Here is a 10,863-nt window from a genome sequence, read left to right as displayed (position 1 = left end):
GAGAAGTTTGAGGGATAGTTTCTAAGTTTGTGAGGATTCTCTGTAAGGTCTCTGAGGCTCCTAACTACATGTTTTGCAGCTCCTACAAGCTCAAACTACGAGTTACAGCTTCACAATGACCACTTCTTCTACAAGCAAGGAGTGGCCCCCAGAGCTCCCACGCAGTCGACTCCTCCATAGAGAGTAGCATCAACAAGCCTTAACCACTTCGCCAGCTGCCAAGCTTCACTCAGCTGCAAGCATTAGAGCTGGAAGCTTCGCCATACAATGCGTCTCAGCCAACCTGGCTCTTCGGTTTACTACATACAACCGCAAGCAAACTTCCAAAGCTTCTCCAGTGACCAACGTCTCTGTGTCTTCGTGACCAGCACCGCACGCAACGTCTGCTGGAACAGCACCGCCTCCTTCCTTATCCACCACGGCTACACTGCATCCATACACGAGCTTCAACTCTGAGACCTTCTCCACCGACAGCCGACTATTTGCCAACTACTCAATGCCTCCAGACGACACAGCAAATGACCACCGCCAAACACTCTCTGCACCGACGAGTCATCAATGAGCCTTCACGTCCACACCTGCAGGCAACAACTCCTAAACCGGTGACTTCTGCTGTTTACACGACTGCCTCCAACGAAGCATCACGTCCAACACAGCTCCCTCCACAGACCACAAGCGAGTTCCTATGATAGCTAGCACTTGCAGCTCATCAAGCTCTCAAGACTAAGGCTTCACCGACCTGCATCTCCCCAGCTCCTCTCATAGGCCTCTGATAAGCCAGCGCTCCCGAGCTCCTCTCATAGGCCTCTGATAAGCCAGCGCTCCCGAGCTCCAGGCTCCTCTGATCAACAATGCGCTGCCTCATCAACAAGCTTGCACCACAGCACCGATGGCTCCTCCTCGGACAGCGCTCTTGACCCGCACACGAGCCTTGGCCTTGCCCAGTGACAACGCTTCCAAGTCTCACAGCCACGAACGTGCTCCCGCTCCACGCTCAGTGTAAATCTGCAAAGCTCCATCGTCCACAGATGCCGACATCGCCATCTATGTTGTGAGCTTCATCCCTTCCTTTCCAAGGTTCAACACCTTAGGAAAGGACACGTGGCAGATAAGGGTTAACCTAGCCTCATGTGGGTTACCAAACACAGGTTCGGTCCTAGTTCAATTAGGCCACCACAGGTTGGGTCAGCCTTGTGGTCAGGTTGCATGACACATGGCAGATTGGATTTAACCTCAGTTCAGTGGTACAGTTAGGTTGACCTTGAGTCACCCTTTTGGGTAGGGTTGGTTACATTAACCAAGGTCAAGTTAACACTCGGTTAAGGTGTGGTCAACATTGTGACATGTGGCATCCTTATCCTCACTACCACATCATCACTGCCACCTCATCATTACCATGTGGTAGTCCTTGACGCAAAGTTATCCCTTTGCAAGCACACATAGTCCACTACATGTGACCACTTCTGCCACCTCATTAGTGCTCCATAGGCACACCTCTTGCTAGGCACAATGCCACATCATCACTGCATGTGACCCACAGTGACACATCATCATTGAGCACATCTGCACTCTTTTTGCCCCTCCACCTAGATCAAGTCGTATCTCTTGATCTAGGAAGAATTTGAGGGTGCTCCAAAAAGGAAAGTCGCTCGATTTTTTGTGCTCTATGCGCTTGTCACATCATGCACAATTTTGATGCAAGTTGCACTCACTTTTGAGACTCACCGACAAATCCACTTCCTACCGCACATTCGCCTCTACATTGACACATCTGACCCAACACTTAAAAAGAACAAAAGAAAAGGAATTATTTGCTGTTCTTTCATTTATCGACGGTTGGTATAGAGCTACATTAGAGTCGACTAGATCACCATAGAGGGGATGCTTTGAATCTCCCCAAGTTGCCAATCTAAGCGATGCCCGAAATTCTTAACTAGTACCTACTTGGAGTCAGTCCATACGCTCGGAGTCAGTACACTCTTGACTAGTACCTACTCGGAGTCAGTCCATATGCTCACATACGATTTCACATCATCACATTACCTGAAACCTGACGTTCATCAGTTCAGTGAGCAGACTTCAGAGATTTCAGAGACATTGCTAATTGTTCAGTGGGCCGATAGCACAAGATTTGATTTCACACACACATGCCACCATTGTAAAGCCTACTTGGCTATTTCACGGCATTGTGCACATCATTTCAGCCTTGTAAAGCCTCTTGGCTATTCCCGGCATCATTTGCCACAAGCCTTGTAATACACATCGGATTTTATCTATTGCAGTTCTATCTTCATCAATGGTTTAGATTTCACTTACCACAGTTAGTGTTTTTGCAATTGATTCATACATTGATTTTCACGACACTTTGAGTACATTTCTTGCACCATGTCTATGACTAGCAACCTCAATCTAGAGGCATTTGCTAAGCTAAACAACTCCAAATACGGCACATGGAAATACCGAATGGAGAGCATTCTTGTACTTCAGGACAAATGGTAGTATGTCGATGGATCTACACCGAGACCATTGGACGATCCAACTAGCAGTAGCTCTACTCCACCTATTGTCACAACACCAGCAGCGAGATCTACAGCTACACAAATAGTTTTCGCACCCGTAGCAAATCCTGCCATTGCTCGAGCTTAGTCAGAATGGGATAAGAAAGACAAGTACGCCTATCATCTGATTAAGTAGAATGTGCAAGATGTCATGCTAGGATAGCTCAACACAATCAAGACATCGAAAGAAGCATGGGATATGTTCGCAGCTCTATACGAGTCAAAGAACACTTCCAGGATTCTCACAATGAGAAACCAAATCAACCAGATTTTTCACAACAACAGCGAAACCGGTCATGCTTATGTACTCTGGATCACAGACTACAACAATCAGCTTGCAGGAGCAAGAGAGACTATGAACCCCACAGAAATGGTTCAAGTCATCCTGAATGGACTAGGAGAGGGATACTAGAATCTAGTCCAGAGTATTACCATCCAACGGCAAATACTGACACTGGAAGAACTTCAGTTAGTCCTACTTGGTAAAGAACTCAAGACTCAAGCCATTCAAGCACGAAAAGGTCATTCTAATGATCAGGCATTCAAAGCTTCAGACAGAGACACAGAGGTAGATCATTCCAGAAAAGTGGTCATCATCATCAAAGTTGGAATCAGCATCAGCATCATCCTCAGCAACATCAAAATCAATAAAGAGGAAATCATTCCAATCAAGGAAGATTCCAAGGATGAGGGAATCCATCCACCAATGTGTCAAACATTTAGTGCAACTACTATCACAAGTTTGGACACTATGAAAGAGATTGGCGCAAGAAGCAGTACGACCAAGGTGGTCAATCTAGTGTAATCGAGGGAATTTTCAAGGCAAAGGAAATCATCATGGTGGACATCCCAGTGATTCATGGCATATATAATGCAAATATCCACAAATAGCAATTCAAAATGCTTATCTGAGGCTTAATTTATTGTATACATGTAACATAAGATATGCTACCATGTCTCCTCACACATGGCTACTACAAATATTATGTATCCTCCAACAATTGTCTATATCTACTTGTTATGGATTCATTCCAAGTATGGAGTTCATGTAGCTCAATTTAGAATTGAATTCCATCTATGCATGTCATTATGTGTGGCCTTTACTATCCAAATTTGGGCCACACAAGTTCCTTTACCACATTCCACCCCATCTTCTTCAAAGAGTACTCATCCTTATCAGTAATATGTGTGAAATCAAATGCCAATGGATCAAGTTTATATATTATACTTTTCCCTTTCATCTTCACCACATTGCAAGCCACTCCTCTTAAATTGCACTGTAGGTGCACTGCTAAATGTTTCTGAATTTAAAATTGAAAGTTTAATGTGAAAATTTAAATGTAGTATCAGATTAAGCATGGTGACTGTTGAGGGGTATTTTGGCACCTAGGTTGAGTCATAGGTTTAGCATGAGTCATAGGACTATGGAAGGTCAAGAGTTATAGATGAGTAACTATTATCAAGAACCAAGATGACACTGATTATAATCCAAAAGAGGATTTCAGCTATCAAGTCGACCAAGCAAAACAAAATTCTTGGTATATTGATAGCGGTGCATCATCTCACATGACAAATCATCAGGAATGGTTCACAGAGATGAAACCATTAGAAGGTCCGAAAAATGCCATCTACACAGCAGACAATACACCAAATCCAGTTCAAGGGACAGGTGTTATCCCTATGAACAATTTCACTGGTACAAAAGGATTGGTGAAAGATGTACTCTATGTTCCAAAGCTCAGCAAGAACCTTTTATTAATAGGTCAAATGACGGAACACAATTATCGAGTCATCTTCGACGGAGATGAATGCACTATTAGAGACAAATCTAGAAGATGTTAGCCAGTAGCAAAAGGTGTCAAGGAAGGACGCTTATACAGAATGTTATCTATAGCACCAGATAAGCATGCCATGTCAGCTCAACCGCAACAGATGCCACTATTTGCAAAATGACACAAGAGATATGGTCATGTCAATTTGAAGTACTTGTTAGATCTCAGAAATCAGAATATGGCAATTGGGATTCCTAAGCTATAGTTTCTTGGAAAAGCTTGTGAAGCATGCTGCTTCGGCAAACAAAAGTGAACCAACTTTGGCAGAAGTACCTCTCATGTAGGAGGTATTCTTGATTTGATTCATACAGATGTATGGTGATGCCCAGACCTGCAGCATCAATGGTTCACTTTACTACTTGACTTTCATCGATGACTACAGCAGATATTATTGGGTATACTTTCTGAAAGAGAAATCTGAAGTGTTTTCCAGATTTCAAGAATTCAAAGCCATGGTAGAAAACCAGACAGGCAAAAAGATCAAGGTCATGAGATCAGATAGAGGAGGTGAATACATATCTTTAGCATTCATGAACTTTTGCAGAAGTCGTGGCATTCGAAGGCAATTCACATGTGCAGATACTCCTCAGCAGAATGCAAGAGCTGAAAGGAAGAATGGGACTTTAGTAGACAGTGCTAGAGCAATGCTTAGTGAGAAGCATCTTTCGAATCAGTATTGGGTAGAAGTAATAGCCACTATGAGCTATTTGTTTAATCGGCTTCCTATTGAACCGATACAAGGTATGACTCCTTATGAAGCATTCACTAGACATAAGCCACACATTGGGCATCTCCGCATATTTGGTTGCATAGCATATGCCCACGTACATGATGATCATCGCACGAAATTGGATGCGAAGTCACACAAATGCATCATGGTTGGCTACAGTGAAGAAAGCAAAGCATACAAGTTGTATGATCCCATCAACCGCAAGGTCATTATCTCCAGAGATGTAATCTTTGATGAGGAATCATAATGGAAAACCTCAAACACACAGGAGATAGAAGCATTAACTTCACAGTCACCTACAGAATAGGTTGATGAAGAAGAGCAAGGATTGCTAGCAACACCCCAAGCAGAGCCACAGTAACTCAAACGGTCTACTAGGGAAAGCAGACCTCCAGCCAGATTAACATATGCTTAGAAAGGCAAAGCAATTCAGGTTGAAACGACCAACTATGCTCTTATGACTACCATCATGGCTACAGAAGAGCCAGTGTACTTCAAAGACATAGTAGACAAGCCAGAATGGCAAACTGCTATGAATGGAGAAATGGATGCTTTGTATAAGAATAATACTTGGGAATTATGCGACCTTCCACCAGGAAAGAAGGCCATAGCAAACAAATGGATATACAAAGTGAAGTACAATCCAAATGGAAGTATTCAAAGATACAAAGCCAGACTAGTTGCAAAAGGATTTGCACAGCAATATCGTCAAGATTATGATGAGACTTATGCTCCAGTAGCAAAGATGGATTCCATACAGTTCTTGATATCACTAGTGATACTCAACAGATGGAATGTGTATCAGCTCGATGCCAAGAATGCATCTCTCAAAGGTTATCTAGATGAGAAAGTCTACATGCAACAACCAGCAGGTTATGTTGAACCAAGAAAGGAGAATAAGGTTTGCCATCTCAAGAAGAGTCTCTAAGGCTTAAAGCAAGCACCCAAATGTTGGTACAATAGAATCGACAAGTATTTTGCTGATCTGGGATACATGAAGTCCAATGCAGATCATACTCTCTACTACAAAGTCCAAGGGGAAGACATTACTATTGCACTTTTGTACGTAGATGATCTGATTGTGTCCGGAAGTAAGGATAGCTTCATCAGAAAGCTAAAACAAGACTTATCTACAGAGTTCAACATGAAAGATCTTGGACTTATGCACTATTGTCTTGGAATTTAGTTCTGGAGAGATTCAAATAGCACATTCATTAGTCAACTCAAGTATGTTGAGAATCTCCTGAAGAAGTTTCATATGGCAGATTGCAAGATTGCCGCCACTCCTATGGAATAGAGTATGAAACCTACTAAATACTCAGAAAAGCCTACAATCAATGATAGATACTCCAGGCATCTCATCAGATCTCTTATATATTTGACTATCACACGGCCAAATATTTGTTATGTAGTAAGCTCACTTGTACAATTTATGAAAAATCCAAAACAGTCTCATTGGAATGCAGCCAAAAGAGTCTTGAGATACATCAGAGGTACAAGATAGTTTGGGATAGAATACATAGGAAGTCATCCACACTTGCATGGATACTATGACAATGACTATGCCGGAGATCATGAGACTAGGAGATCGACACAGGGGTATGCATTTTTCCTTGGTCAAGGTGCTATATCATGGTTGTCAAACAAACAACCAAATGTTTCTTTGTCTTCGACTGAAGCAGAATATAGGGCACTTACTATAGGTGCATGTGAGGCTATATGGCTTAGAAGACTACTCTCAGAAATAGATTACTTTGATGAGTCAAAGCCAACAACAATATACTGTGAAAATCAATCGGCTCAAGCATTGGCCAAGAATCCAGTATATCACTCTAGGACAAAGCACATTGATGTCAGAGAGCACTTCATCAGAGAAAGAGTGTTACTTGGTGACATCACATTACAGCATTGTGATAGCAAAGAGAATGTTGCAGACATCTTTACCAAACCACTCGGTAAAGAGATTTTCGAGAAACACCGACTAGCTCTTGGTTTGATGCAAAGGAAGGACATTCCCATTAAAGGGGTGTGATGGAATGTAATGCTCAGTCCTTCTTTGATTCCCCAGAATCATCATCTTGAGGGAAGGCCTACTTCATGGTGTTGATCTTAAGGGAAGGTGTTGAGAGTTCACGCTCAACATCATGTGATCATGTGTGCATACCACCATCACGTGATCATATGCGCATAGCACTAACCCAATAGATTGCTATAAAGGAAAGGGTTAGATGCCCTAACCCTAACCCTAACCCTAACCCTAACCCTAAATGGGTTGTATATATTCTACATTTTATACTAAATCTAGTGTATAATTAGTCATTTGCAGTGTGCTCTCTAGCTGCGCCCTCTCTCCTCATCTCCACTCTTATCCTCTCCCATCTTCATATTTTGTCAGTGGATTGGCTTGTGCATTGATCCTGGCTCTTAGGATGAGGCATTCACGTGCTGTGTGATTAGCCATGCAATGTGGATACCATACATTTTCTCACCTTGGATAAGTCTGAGGGGGTTGTTCTGACATGTGAAGCTTTTGTTCAATGGCATGTATGATTTCTTCTCTTAGTTTCATGGTCATGGCCTCCAGGTGATCTGCACTAGACGTTTTTGCTGTTGACTTGGCTTTTCTCATTTTAAAGCGTTGATCGTGTATACTAGCTCTTCCATCAGCACTACTGGTGACAGAGTTTGTCATGCCATCCTCGATGTCAATGGTTGCTGCATGAGTAGCACTGAATGTTTTGTAACTGCTAATTTTTTTCATGTCTTTGCAGATTTTCTTCCATAGGCCTGTAATGAACCAAGCTATGAGGTACTTATCATTGGGGCATGGGTGGGAGTAGTATGGTGGGCGATGGAGAGGGAGGAGGGTCTTGCATAGGGATCGGAATGGGGAAGAGGACGGAGGCTAGATGTGGAAGAAGAAGAATGAGGGGGTGGAGTGGGCTTTTATAGGAATGGGTTTAGGGCTAGGGTTAAACCTAAAACTCTTCTTGGGCCATAACTTTTCATGGTTAGCACAAATCGCTCTTTTGTAAAAAGGTGAAATGTTCAAAAATGCAAGCTCTACACATTGGTGTCCATTAAATATCTGGATTTTCTCTTCAAGTGGATTCTTTGAAAGAATTAAAATTCTTTTCTTAAGGTACTAACCCAAGGTTGATGCTTGGGGCTGATATTTTTGCTAGAGTTGGAAATTTTTTTTACTCTCATTAGGGGAGAAATAGGGTGTCAAAAGGGCCCCCAATTAGCCTTTCCTAATTTCAAGGGATTAGAGAGAAAGAGGAGGGGTTGCAAGGTTGGAGGAGAGAGGAGGAGTTGCAAGGTTAGGACATGCTTTTGGACATGGAGTGCAAGGAAGCATGAACACTTGACCAAACTAGAACTCAACACAATGCCCCTAAGAGTGTGGGCTTCATTCCATTATGGGATATATAAACAAGTTGGAGAGCTTCTCTCTCTGCATGTAGGAATTGTAAGACATTCTCTCTCTACATGCATCTACGATGAGCATATAGAAGTTGCATGTTGCATGTAGGAATTGTATGTGGAACATGCATGTAGGACTTGCATGTTGTGTGTAGGAGTTGCATGTACAAACTGCATGTAGGAATTGTATGTAGAATTTGCATGTAGCAGTTGTATGTAGGACTTTGCATGTTGAGGATTCCTAAGGGAGATTATTCCTAGCCTTATGCAAGAACACTTGACCAATGTAGAACTCAACACAATGCCCCTAAGAGTGTGGGCTTCATTCCATTATGGGATATATAAACAAGTTGGAGAGCTTCTCTCTCTGCATGTAGGAATTGTAAGACATTCTCTCTCTACATGCATCTACGATGAGCATATAGAAGTTGCATGTTGCATGTAGGAATTGTATGTGGAACATGCATGTAGGACTTGCATGTTGTGTGTAGGAGTTGCATATACAAACTGCATGTAGGAATTGTATGTAGAACTTGCATGTAAGAGTTGTATGTAGGACTTTGCATGTTGAAGATGCATGTTGAGGATTCCTAAGGGAGATTATTCCTAGCCTTATGCAAGTACAAGCGAAGCTTTGCTGCTACACTACACACACAATTTGTGGTACTTAAGTCCATGTTGGCACAGAGAGAAAAGACTTGATCACATATGGTAATATGTTGGGAGAGAACAACTCGCATCCGCTTAGTGGGAGCCTTAGATGCAGGGCTTACAAGTACGAAGAAAAGGTCAGGTTGTGCAGGAACAGTGAGGGGAGTCATTTGCAATGGTTTGTAGCTTTGCACTAAAACATAGCCCCCCATCAAGGATGGGGCTACATTGTCAGTGTGGTAATGACTCACGGTTGCTTCCGATTGCAAGCCAGCAACAAGCACAAGCTTTGCCTTTGATAAGGGACTACCAAAAAGTGCATTCACGACGACTGCTATAGCTCTAACATTGGTTGCATTGGACCCTAAACTGCTACCAAGAGTGAGATAGAGATGCCCATAGATCGCACACCCAGAAGCTCCATTGTGGCCTTGCCAACAATGCTAGCACAGTTGTGCTCTAATTTATAGCTCAAGTGACCAGATTTGTCAGAGATGGCAATGGTGCAAGGGGGGACGTCAAGACTGATGAGGGAAGAAACATGGTTACCAAAGCCATCGACGACGCACTCAAAGAAGTCGAAGCCAGGGACGAGGTTAGTGATGGTGGCAGGGGCGAAGGCAAGGGAGGAGGGGGGGTGGGGGGAAGGCTCGCAAAAAGTGAGATGGGAGAGGCTATGGCTATGGAGGGGGGAGAGGAGGACATGTTTGGAGGGGAGAGGCTTGGTAAGCTTGAAGGTGGAGAAGGAGAGCTCATCGCTCTTCTAACAAGGAAGCATGAAGAGGATATTTCCATAAAATGCACAAGAAAATGAACACAGAAAAACTCTTCAAGGAAAAGCTCACTTGAGGGCTGAGGCTTTCCTGAGTTAGGAAAGGAAAGGAGACTTAAGCATGTTGCTTTTTGCATTGAGTCAATGGATCACTTTCTCTTACAAGCTCACACTAGGCTTTAAGACTCTCTCTTCAAGCTCACCTCAAGCTTTCTTGAGATACCAAAGGAACTTGGAAATGAAGACTTCAAACTACTTGATTTGGTTTTAAGCTCCATTCGGCATGGCACCGATTCGCTTAATGAAATCAAATCGAAAGACGACACATTGCTTGATTGTGCATATTCGATTGCACAACAAAGCAAGGGCAGGCAGGCAATCAACCGATAAGTAATCAAGAGCTGCCATATGTGTGCAAACCCGCATTACCATCAACCCGCATCACTATCAGACCATGTGCCTCTAATTTTTTATAAGATCCGGCCAACTCCAGGAAACCATGTGCCCCTATTTCCATTTGTCAGTAGTACACAACATGAATAATGGGCTGCAATCTCTGGCACACATGTGCCTGATGTATCCTCAAGCTCATATGAGGCTTCCTTAGATAGGAGTGTTCACAAAAAATTGAGGTTTAATGTTAAGTGAATGGCAGTTTAAATTAACCTTCAAATTTAAAAAGAGAAGGTTTTAAATCATGCAAATTTAAGGCATTTTACTTTAGAATTTTTGCTTAAAACTTGTAAATTTTCAATTTAAAACTTTAACATTTTCAACTTGAAGGTTTCTCTATTAACTAAGAAAAGAATTTTCTGTGAACATTGTTTCCATGGAGGAAAGTCATCAGAGGACATTCCAAGTGAAAAGTCTGACTGCGCCCCTTTCCCCACGTGG

General features: G+C 42.6%; 1 pseudogene; it reads right to left on the bottom strand.

The window, feature by feature from the left end:
* Nucleotides 1-225: 225 nt before the first annotated feature.
* Nucleotides 226-10,247, bottom strand: LOC147897784 (homoserine kinase-like; annotated as a pseudogene).
* Between the last annotated feature and the right edge of the window lie 616 nt (nucleotides 10,248-10,863).

The sequence above is a fragment of the Dipteris shenzhenensis genome, chromosome 10 (genome assembly GCF_047967505.1).
Source record: "Dipteris shenzhenensis isolate YYH24624 ecotype China chromosome 10, Dip_SZ_1.0, whole genome shotgun sequence".
NCBI lineage: Eukaryota > Viridiplantae > Streptophyta > Polypodiopsida > Gleicheniales > Dipteridaceae > Dipteris > Dipteris shenzhenensis.
This window is presented reverse-complemented; position numbering and strand designations above follow the sequence as displayed.